Genomic DNA, 11,461 nt, shown 5'->3' on the forward strand with positions numbered 1-11,461 from the left:
AAATACGTTCAGAAAAAAAAAAAAAAAAAAAAAAAAAAAAAAAGAAAGAAAGAAAAAGAACTAGAAAGAAAAGAAAGGAAGGAAAAAAGCAAGCCCACTACTTATCAGAGGCTCCAAAACAAAACAGAGAAACGTGAGAGCGTAGCCCTCCCCAGCACAACTGCTTGTGGGCTCAGATTTCCCTTCAGAGGGGTCATGGCTGCTGCAGTCACAGGTTTGGAACGCAGCTGGTCCTGCCTGCAACAAGGCGAAAAAATCCCATCTCTTCTGCTAACGGCATTTACCTCCTTTCGCTTCACAAGTTCCCGGTGTGCAGAGTGGAAGAAGCCATTTGCAAAAAGCTTGGGGCACTGGTTGGTTCTCCTACAGATCCTGGTCAACTTCTGTGGATAATTCCCGTTCCCCACTCCCAGCACCTTCTACCCACCCTCCCAGTTGGCCTGGGAGGGAAGGGATATCCGCATGTCCCTGTCCTCTGCTCTTCAAGTCACACACCTATAAGCACTCCAATTTACCTCCTTACACAAGACTGTCTGGTAGACAGTTCCCATGTTTAGTGTGGGGTGTACACATATGGGAGATGAAAACTGGATAACGTGCACTCTCAAAGATTTTGAATGTCCTTAATCTCCCCAAAAGGCACAGAGCAGCCTGGAGCAGCACAGAGCAGCACAGAGCATTCTCTTGCATCAGCCAGGCCATCACTGCCCACTCCTGTCCCCCTGGGTAAACCACAGCAGGTGACAGTGCTGGTGCAGCAGGAACTTTTGTTTGCTTTGTGTAAGGAAGTAACAATTACCAGCGACACTAAATGCCACCTCGGGTCAGAAGCGACGTGAAGCTCTTGAGCTGCATACAAGCAGTTGCAGTGCTGGGCCAGGCAGTGCTGGAGCAGAGCTGCTAAATTGTCAGAAGGGGCACCTACCCCTCTCCCATCCACTCAGGGACTCACACCCTGCTCTTTCAAACCAGAAAAACAAGGATGAGGGGAGAGGCTTTCATGATTCATTTCCATTATCATAGGTCTCAATTGTGTTAATGTGGTATCGCACTGTTTACATATGTATGTATATGGATGGGTGTGAGCAACCCTTAAGGAACGTGTGAGGTTTTCCAGGAGAGAGTCAAGTGGGCACATGTGCATCACCCGAAGCCGCTGGATGACTGCCTCACCAGGAGTCACTTCTGCACATGGGGGAGAAGTCATCCAGAGGGAAGGGCAGTCTGTGGGCACAGGTTATAGCCCTTACATGCTGTACTCCTCCCGTCACAGCCACTGCTCCGTACAGCTGGGACAAGTTGGGGAATTTGGAGAGTATTTCTGTTTCCTCAGGTGTATATCTAGAGAAGGAGGAGGAGCAGGGATCTCTGGAAGACATAGATGGGGCAGATACTTTTTTTTTTTTTTTGGAAGAGACAGTGTGACATTTCAGGGTTTCCCCATAACCAAGTCATGCCTTTCAGCCACGTGCCCCATGTAGGATGGCAGCTAGGTTATGCCCACCAGGGAACACCTCTCTTTAACCCAGCTCTTGGCACTACAAGTCACCACACTGATACTTTGCAGATTGGCAGGAAACATCACAAAGCCCGTGTGTGCTTAAGTATTTCACATCACACAGCACATGCTATTCTAGCTGCCTGCAACACTGAACACTGCAGCATTTGGGCTCCCTCCCTCCGAGGAGATAAAGCATCCTGATAGCTTAGCTGTGTTTATCCAAACACCCTCAAGACAGTCTTCGTCTCTGAAGCTGGACATTTGGAGCTCACAGCATCTTCTGAACGTTACCCTCAGATGGGTTCCACTCTGCTCAGGGCATCCCCACCATCTCTCCGTATCCATCCTTTGCCCTTGGCCTGGATTCCTGCATTTTAGCCAATATAACTGAAGCATGGTGCCTTGATTATCATATTTCTACCACTTTTTCCAAATAAGCCTTGGCTACAAATACAAATGCTCTACTGACTTTTTCTTAGGCATCCTGGATATGAAAGGGTTATTAGAACTCTGTTCAGGCACATGCTGGCATTCCCCACCCTCCTCTAGATTGTCATGCAAGCGCAGTTGGAGTTGCTATTAAATATGAGACAAGACCTCAGTTAAACATGTACTAAGTTAGTGACTTCTGGGGTGTTACCAACTTTCTAGAGATACCACATGTGACTCACTGAACTAGATGACAGAACAAGTAATAAGTTATTTCACCTGGTCGTATTTATCAGAGTATGTTTGTCCTGCTTTTTTTACAGGAATCCCTATCTCACAGGTAGCAAGCAGGCCAAATTAAATCTATTCCTACAGGCATTGTTCTCCACAGTTTGTTTTTAATTTATTCCAGTCCCACATACTTAATTCATGCCCTGTTTAGCTGAAAAAAAAAACAGTTCAGTCCCCTCTGATTCAAGGAGTTTTGGAGGAAGACACCTAGATTTCTTGGGGTCATTGTTCAATAGACAAACTCTGTAGATGGGACTCCCATACTAATCCAAATCATGTGTTAAGAAGCAATGGAAAAAAATCAGCACTTGTCAGTTTTCCAGAAAATAAAATATCCCAGAGCATGCTCTTTCCTCCCTGGCTGCTTCCCTATACCCATCACAACTCCCGGGCACCATCTGTGGATCTCTACAGAGCTTGTGATCTAAAGCAAGGAGCATGCCAAAGGTAAGTGGGCCAGAGCCTTAGTTTGCAGCTTGTCACCATTGTAATGTTGCACAACTCTAAAGAGATATTAAGTCCTTCAAAAAGGTAGCTGAAAATTCTCCTTACGCAGGGAAATCTCTGTGAGATGCTAGCTAAGAGAGGCATCCTACCCATCTGGCCATACTGCAGAGACAGGTGGCATTTGGGCCAGAAGCCAAGAACTCCTTAACTGTTCAAACTGGGGACCTTCATATCTTCAAGACTGAAGGAAAGTAAGAGAAGCTCCTACCTGCCTTTGCCCCTATCCTAGTTTTAGGGGATGTGGCTGGGATAGACATGCCAATAGCTGCAGGCAGATAGAAACCTTCTGTTTTATAAACACCAGCTTGTATCCAATTGTCCTTTACATACTAGACTGGTTATTAATTGCTGAAGTGAGTTTGAGGAAGGGAATAGGACAGCAAGAGAAAACAGCCCATGGAGAGAGGCAGCAAAGAAGAAAGGACTAACACGACGTGGAAGAAGAGAGCTGAGGCTCTCTCCGCTCACAGAACTTTGCAGGGGCTGAGAGGAGACACGTTATAATAGGCCAGCTGGAGTCACAGTGGTGCTGGAAGATGGAGGGGTGCAAATGTGCAAACATATGCTCTCTAGTGACTTCACTCTCTGTGCAAAGGAGTATGCTCTGCTTCACAAGGGATGAGTGCAGGGGACCACTTTAGTAGCCTCATCTCTGCTAACCTCTAGAAATTGGTTCCTTTTGAAGAGATAAGAGCACGTGGGCAGACTTGAAATGAGGACAAGAATCCTGAACTCAGCATGACTTCTAACCACTTGTTCCAGACATAGGCTGGGCCTCAGTTCCAGGCTCTGGGAAGCCCAAAGGAAGATTTGGCTACACAGGAGGGATCCTTCTGCATCCCTGCACAAAACAGAACCAAGGTGGTCTCTGGGAGACAGCAGGGTGCAGGGAGGCAGGGATCCCTGAACATCAGTCTGCTTTTTGACACTGATTTGCAACGAAACATTTTGCTTCATGAGTCTGTTTCTCCCTCTGGTTTTATCTTCCCTTTTAGAAAATGCTGTAAATAAAGTTGAGCTGCCTCATAGCTTGTGGATGTCTGTACTATACTAAACAGCCCTCCAAGGAAAGAAGTAAAAAAGGGTAAAGGACTAATATGAGTCTTTGCAAGGACCTGTGTCCATGCCAGGAAAGGGTGTGATCCAGTCCTGCTCCAGTTCCATTCTCCAGCCTGTTCCAGTCCACTGTGACTTTTGTTAATCCCTGTCCTGGGGCTAGAAGAAAGCAAGACCAACAGTTCAGTTTGCTCTGACAGGACCAAGCCCTGCTTGAAAATACTAGGAAACCTCCTGAGTCAGCAGCTCACTTGCTCCTACTCTTGGAATAGCTGAGATTCCCGGACACAGTAACTTGACTCTACTCCTGGCTCAGGGTAGCCACTAGCTGAAAGGCAAAATAAAATCCCCTCCTGGCCCGTTAACAAGGCCTATTCTGGGTTCAGGAGAAACCAGTCTGACTGATGAACTCCCCCGGCTCAGGGGCTCTGGCTGGGGCTGGGAGAGTTATTCTTTCCTTATTCAGCAGACAGGAGGATGTTAATGGAGAGCATATGGGAGGGGAGGGAGTACTGTGGATATTGCTGGAGGACAGCCAGACTGCATCAAAGCCCCAAGAAGCCTATTCTCCATCCGGGCAATGCTAAAACAGGCCGTGGAGAGACGAGAAGTCCAGCTGTGATACGGGGGAGTTGGGAAAAAAAGCCCTCTACCACCCCCAGATTTTTTACTCCCACTCCAAATGGGACAATGGGGAAGTATTGTCACACAGTCCCGTAGGCATGGTATTCACAGTGGAAGTCTTTCTGGGGAAGAGCATGCCTCAGCCAAGCACCCTGTCCTGAGAGTCCTGCTACAGACTTCAGGGAAGCAAGAACTGCCTCTGTGCTTGCGAAGTGCCATCTAATTTATGGTGCTATAGAAATGATGAATTACAAAAGTCCTACAGGCTAGAGATGGAAAAGCCCTGTTAACTCCTCCAGCCCATCTCCCAGAGCTGATGCAGGACTGCTGCCTCTCACACATTTCCTGTTTCTGTCTGGACATGTTTTGAACAAGCAAGCAAGTGAGATTAATGTATTTTTCACTTATTAATTTTACTTTAAAAATAAACCCTGATGTGATTAATATAGTATGGATTACCCAGCTGCTTGGATATGCCAAGCAGGATGGAACAGGGTGCCTCAAAAGCAGCACACATCTGCCTTACCTTAAAGATAAAACAGAGGACTGGCTAGTGAAGACTTGATCACAGCTTGAACTAAGAAGCTTCCCATTAAGTCAGAGGGCAGTTAGAATCAGCTCCGGTAAAAATTAGGTGTGTCCTTTTTGGCTCCTAACAATCTGTTAATGTAGCCCTGACTGAGGCAGATTTTGGGCATTCACGATGCTTGGCCTTGCATCATTCACCAGAGCTTAATTAACTAAGGAGCCTGGCTTGTTTAGCCTAGCAAAGGGGGATATAATTGCAATCTATAAATAAATACTTCAGGGGGTGAACACATGGGGAGGAGGAAAGAGCTATTTAAAGATAAAGGACAATGCTGGCACAAGAACAAATGGGTATAAACTAGCCATGCATACATTTAGGCTAGGGATTGTCAGGTTTCTAATGCTGAGAGCATTGACGCTCTGTGAAGGCCTCCCAATGGGTGTAGTAAGGCCAAAAACCAAGCTGGTTTTAAGAGGCAGTTAGACACATTTAGTCAACTAAATGTATGAAATGGCTGGCTGTGTAAGCAACGAGTTGGACTTGAGAAGCCCAGAAGGAACATCCTGAGGTTCTCTACAGGATGAGTGTTGGCCTACCAGCTGCAGGGCCCAGTATGAACACGATGGAAAAGAACTGGAAGACTAATAAAACCTGAAAAATTTAAACTGCACCTTCTTTGCATAGTGGGCAGATTATCAATCCAGGTAAAACTGGAACCTGAAACTAACCCCTCTTCAATGACTAGGCTGGCTGGCTTGGTTTAGAGAGGTTTGTGGGGGCTGGAAGAGATTATGAACCACAGTCAGTAAAAAGACTGGGATTAGTTTGTGTGAAAACATAGGCAAGAGAAGAAAAGAAATAATTAATGGTTTTCCTGTGAGCAGGTTGAGGCTGGGTAGTCCATAGCTCTGTTTTGCCACCCTCAGAGGCAGAAAGATCTCATGAGCCAGAAAACCTTCAGCTATGAGAACATCTTGTCATGTTCTCCAGTGGAGTAAGAGCTCAGCTTGACCTCAGGCTGAGACCAATACGTGGTGCCCCTGCATGCAGTAATCCTTCTCTATGAAGTCATTTGCCAGACAGACAGTGGGTGTCTTTCCCTGTGGCTATCCTGAAAAACAGAATAAGAGAGACTTTGACCCTTGACTAAGGCATGCTGGAAAGGCAGATGTCCAAATCTTAGCCGCCTTATCCAACTGGAAGATATAACAATAAATCACATAGTCCAGTTTACACCACCAGCACAAACAAGATAGTGGACCTTATACCAGAGAACGATCTGTTGTAATATAGCACTTTGTTTCATCCTGTTCCTGCTGAGAGCAGAGGGACAGCCAGCGGAGAAGAGACGGCTATACAACTGGCACAGACCTCCCTTGTATTGAGGGAATTTTCCTGTGGGAATCTCCTGCCTGTTTGAGTTCTCTCTATGCACCATAACCAGTGCAAAGCAAATTTAGCAGAGACCAGAGAATCCATCTTAAAATGCCTTAGGGGGGACAGAGAATATGGTATAAATGGAACTGCAGCAATGTCTCTTCTAATTCTGGTAATCTGTCACCTAGCTGCGGCAGTGATAGGTGCTTTAGAAATCCACAGACAGTCTAAGTATGATTTGATCACATTAGTGGTGGCCCATGCATCAAGAGATTCAGAGGTTTTATTCGGAAAGGCATTAAAATAAAGATGGTTGTGCTTCCAAATCTCTTTTGCCCAGGAAGAGGATATCTCCTAAGGCTGGCTTTACTTCTGACATTTCTCATTCTTTGCTTTTCCTTGCAGATCAGAAATATAATGTGAAATGCCTTGTCTTGCTATTTTCATCATTCTGCAGTCAGTCTCAGTGGGAATCTGAGGTAATGAGGGTGGGAGGTGATGAGCTGAGTCAAGTCTGAAATATGGTTCCTTGCACTAGAAGGATGTAGATGTGGCTTCTGTTTAAGTCACCAGTTCAGGTCTTCTTGATGCTGAAAGGTGACGGCTGTTATACGTTCTCTTGAAATGAGGTACAAGGTTTCCATCCAATTACTAGCTAACTTTATGCAGTAGTCTAGGAAGCTGAGAACTGCATGAATGAAAGCACCAATATGTTGGCTGGGGAACTGCACACAGGGGAAGCTTGTCCTGTCGCTACTTGTATTTTCCTGGCTGTGTGAAGCTTAGACACTTCTCATCCTCCACGTATAAAGTTCTTGGCCTGGTAACCTTCATCAGGTTGAATCAACTTTAAAAAATAGGAGATGAGGAAAAAAATTGATTTTCCTTTGAGGGGGGATTTTATTTGAGATGCAAACCAACAGATTTTTTCCTTCAGCCGCCCAAAACTGAAGAGAATTTATTGGTCATTTTCACATTTTTAACTGACATTCTAATTTTCTTCACAAAAACGCTTCAAACATAGAGAACCTCAATAAATCTCTAATGAACACAGCTAAAAGTGTTCACACAGGCCGTAAAATTGTAACTCTGGATTTGTACAATTCATGCTTATGGTCAGTCATGTCAAGCTTTAAAGAATCTACCACTTCAGCCATCTCGAAGAGGCAGTAAATCTAGGTTATGCATTGAAAGTGCTTAGGGAGTCTGAGTATTTATACCAATAAAATGCCAAAATATTTTACTGACACGCTCCATTTTTTACATTCTTTTACTAGGAGTTAATTTTTAAATGTATATATATTTTTATGCTGACAGTTATATTTTTGCTATTTTTAGTTTACAACTGGCTAGGCCTCCTCTAGTCAAAACAGGAGTCTGAACAATTTCACACACATGGCACCCTGGGCAGAAGACAGTGGAAAACTCACAGATATGTGCACAGCCTGGGCTGAATATAGTTAGAGCTACATCTTTGGAAGCTCTGCAAATGTCACATGCAGAATTTCTGGCTATTTCCATAGGAGTGATTCATTGGGGTGCTGCTGCTAGAGAGTCTGTGTCAGTCCCCAGTGTTCCCACACAGGGCCAGAGCTGTGGCACTGTGGAAGTGAAAGGGGTGACTCAGTAGGGAATATTTCTTCTGCGTCAGAAGGACTTTAAAACACCCAAGGGATGTACACAGCTAGGAATGTAAACTGAAGCCTCTAAGGGGTGTCCACCATGAAGTGCAGTTGAGATGCTCAAGTCAGCCCTAGTATCCAAAGCAATGCAGTCCCACTAGCGTAGCTCTCTCACTGGGCTTCTTACCCTCTTTCATATGTATGCACCTAACATGGCTACATTTCTTTCCTGACCCAAATTAGCTCTCCTATCTAATTTTTAACATCTCTGTATGATACTGCTTGGTGCTACACAGGCATCACCAGTAGCTCTCTCTACTGGAAGGGTGCCAGGAGCACATTTTATTTACAGATGGAAATCACTTAGAAGTGGCCAAATTCCTTCTGGATTGACAATGAAGTCACACAAAACTGGTGCATAAAAGATTTAAATGTAGTTAACTAACTCAGACCAAGCTCGCTCAGACTAAAGGAAGAGCGGGAGCGTGCTCAGGGAGCCCAGATCCAGCCCCAGCCACTCGGTGACCCCAAACCAGGAAAACGGCATGAGGTTTCTGATGCTGTCTTTAAACAGCTCACGGTGTTTTAATCCTGACAGCCAGGACCCTGATGCACTCACCTGGGCATCCCTTCACCCTGCCCACAGCCCAGGACTCCATTTCAGTCCTCTCAGAGCCATCAGTCCCTGCATCAGCGACACCATAGGATGCTGTTCTCTAACTCCCCATGAGGGAGCTGACATCGCAGCCCAGCCTTGGCCTGTCCCCATCCCCAGGGAGGGCTGGGGCTGCCCCAGTGCCCTTGGCTGGGGTGATGGGACGAGCCTGGGCTGGCGGGCCCTGCCCTGCTGCCCTGTGGGGTTCCCTGCAGCTCCCTGCACCCTGTCCCAAGGGAGCCACCTGCCTTTGTTCTCTCCTGGCACTGACTCCTCTGTGCTCAGCAGCAGCTGCCTGGCTCTTTCCAACAGGTCAAGATGTTAAGAAGAAAGGAAAAACTCCAAAGATGACCAGCTTATGCCACCCCTACAACACTGTAAAGCAAAAGCAAAAGCAATCTAATGATCATAACCATGGTCTTCCTCCTCCTCCTCCTCAGACCCCAGACTATGTACTCAAAGACATAATTGAATATAAGACACGTACTTAATTCCTGGCAGAAACAGAAATTGCTTTTTGATTTGAAAGACCAGCTACCCTCTCACCTCATGAGGAAGGTTTGGTTTTATTGTATTGTCCATTCACTCATCTGAACAGCTCTCACTTCCCACTTTGTGTCCTTCTGGCAAGTAATGATATGCTTCTCTCTATGAAGACGATAGTGTGAACCTGTCTTCCTTCAAACTGTTTCTCAGCTCACCTTTTGCTGTGGTGTCTCCATGAATTAGGTGCCAACTCAAATTATTTAAAGATAGTGAACCTGCTATGTTTTGGTTTACTCCCTATGTATTTACAAATACTTGGCATAGCAAGTAAGACAAACTCAAACAAATGACATTCCTAGGTTTGTGTCTCTCTCCAGGTATGATATGGTAGCTACGGATGACTTTACTCCACACCCTAGGGACCAGTTTAGGTATCAAGCAGTTTTGGAAAAAAAATCCAGAGGTTCAGAGATTAGAAACCATTAGAAAAACTCACTTCCACCAGGTTATGGCACTAGAGGTCATGCAGTCAACCCTCCCTTGCTCTTCCTCCTTACCTGCTCACTTAAATCCAAGAGGCTGAACTGAATCTGCAGATCAAATGGCAGATCATGACTGAGGCGCTTTCTCCAGGCAAAGAAGGGCCAGGCCAAGCCAGAGCTACACTGGTTTAAGGAGAGGCTTCACATTTGCCCTGAAGGTCTTTCCATACAATGCTGGGCCGTAGAAGATTATTTTATCTTTGCCAGCCAAAAGCCAGAGGGACACTATGCTCACCTAATGTTATATATCAAAGCAGTGACAACAATGGAAGATAACCAACCATGTTCAAGACCTACAGTATTACAGAAATGTTTGAATAACAGCGACATGTGCTACTGACCCTAAGAAGAAGAATTCTACTCTGCAGCAGGAGAGCCACTAACTCTTAGGTGCTGCAGTAACATCAACAGTAACAGCCTTGTCCTGTGGGGAGGCAGCCTCGTGTGCTTCCTCGTGGCACTTCTGGGTGCTAGTAAAAATAAATCCATACTGTAGCAGTGGTATGGAACACAATGGTGCTTGTAAGGGACCTGTCTTCATTTTCAGGCCTTAGCCTGAATACAATCTGGGCCAACATGGATGGCACATATAGCCATGTGGAAGATTTCATTCCTTCCAGCTGCTCCTCATTACCATTTGCTTTCAGTAATTTCAAGGAATACTCTAGCTGCCTTTTCCAAGTCTCTGTCAGACTTTCTTCCAGACAGAGGCATTCAGGTGGCTTTAGTTGTTCTGTTTTGTTTTGTTTTTTTTTTTTCCCGAAGAAATCGGACTTCTTCTAATACAGTGTAATAAGGGCACTATGTCCCCAGGAGGGACTAATACTCATTTTCTGGCCCAACGCTGGAGGTGGGTAAGTTACAAAAATAATTCTGCAATCTGTGGCTACTGTTGCACACTGAAGCTGGCACTTTTAGGAGAAGGTTTAGAAATAAATTGACTATTTACAAAAAAGGCCCAGCGTAGTCAGGACTGGCTTGTTCCATAAGGAGTACAGTGAGACACCAACAGCACTACTAAAATAATAGGAAGAGTAACAGGGACTGCTACAGGAATGAGTCGTAGGCATCCAGAAAACCCAAAGGAGGCACTGATTTTGTCGGCTGCACAAAGGCAGCTGTCACCTCCTCCCGCCAGCCATTCGGGGAGCAGACAGCGAGCAATGCATAGCCAGCCATCTTGTTTCCAGTCAGACTCAAAAAAACACGTTTGCCAAGTAAGAAGGAACAAAAATGTGTTGAGCAAAAGATTTAATTTCCCAGTGTCTACAGGGAAATCAAGAGACAATGGGAAGCAACATAAAAAACATATACATGAAAGACTGTTATTTAAAACCAGTTGACATAGTCATTTTCAGTGGAATCTGGCTGACTATAGTCAGTATTTAATTCAAAAATTCCTCAGGAATGAAGGTCTTTTGCAGGCCAGCTTTATTTGGCTGGGGTTGGGCTTTGCTTTTTCCCACATCCCTCCTGCTGAAGTTAGAGGTTGATGGCAGGGAGCCTGATTTCTCTGCCTCTTCCTGTGCTGGACACAGCCAGCCAGCATCACCTCTTTTTTAAATTGTCTGCTAAAACTGCTGTATGCAACAGAAGCTGGAGTGGGGCAGGGAAGGAACAAGATCATCCGCTCTCCATTCTGAGAAGAGAGCAAAAAATTACCTGAAAGACGATCCATAAGGAGTCAAAGAAGTTAAAGAAACTGTATACAGTACAGAATGGGCTATGTATGGTCCCATGGCAGTAACAGCTTTCCTGCCCAATACCCCATTAAGCCAGTAAGTGCTGCAAAAAGGCTTTCTTGCACAGCAGACAACAGCAGCAATGCACTTGCTGCTAGCA

The sequence above is a fragment of the Tyto alba genome, unplaced genomic scaffold, assembly GCF_018691265.1.
Source record: "Tyto alba isolate M040663 unplaced genomic scaffold, T.alba_DEE_v4.0 Super-Scaffold_18, whole genome shotgun sequence".
NCBI lineage: Eukaryota > Metazoa > Chordata > Aves > Strigiformes > Tytonidae > Tyto > Tyto alba.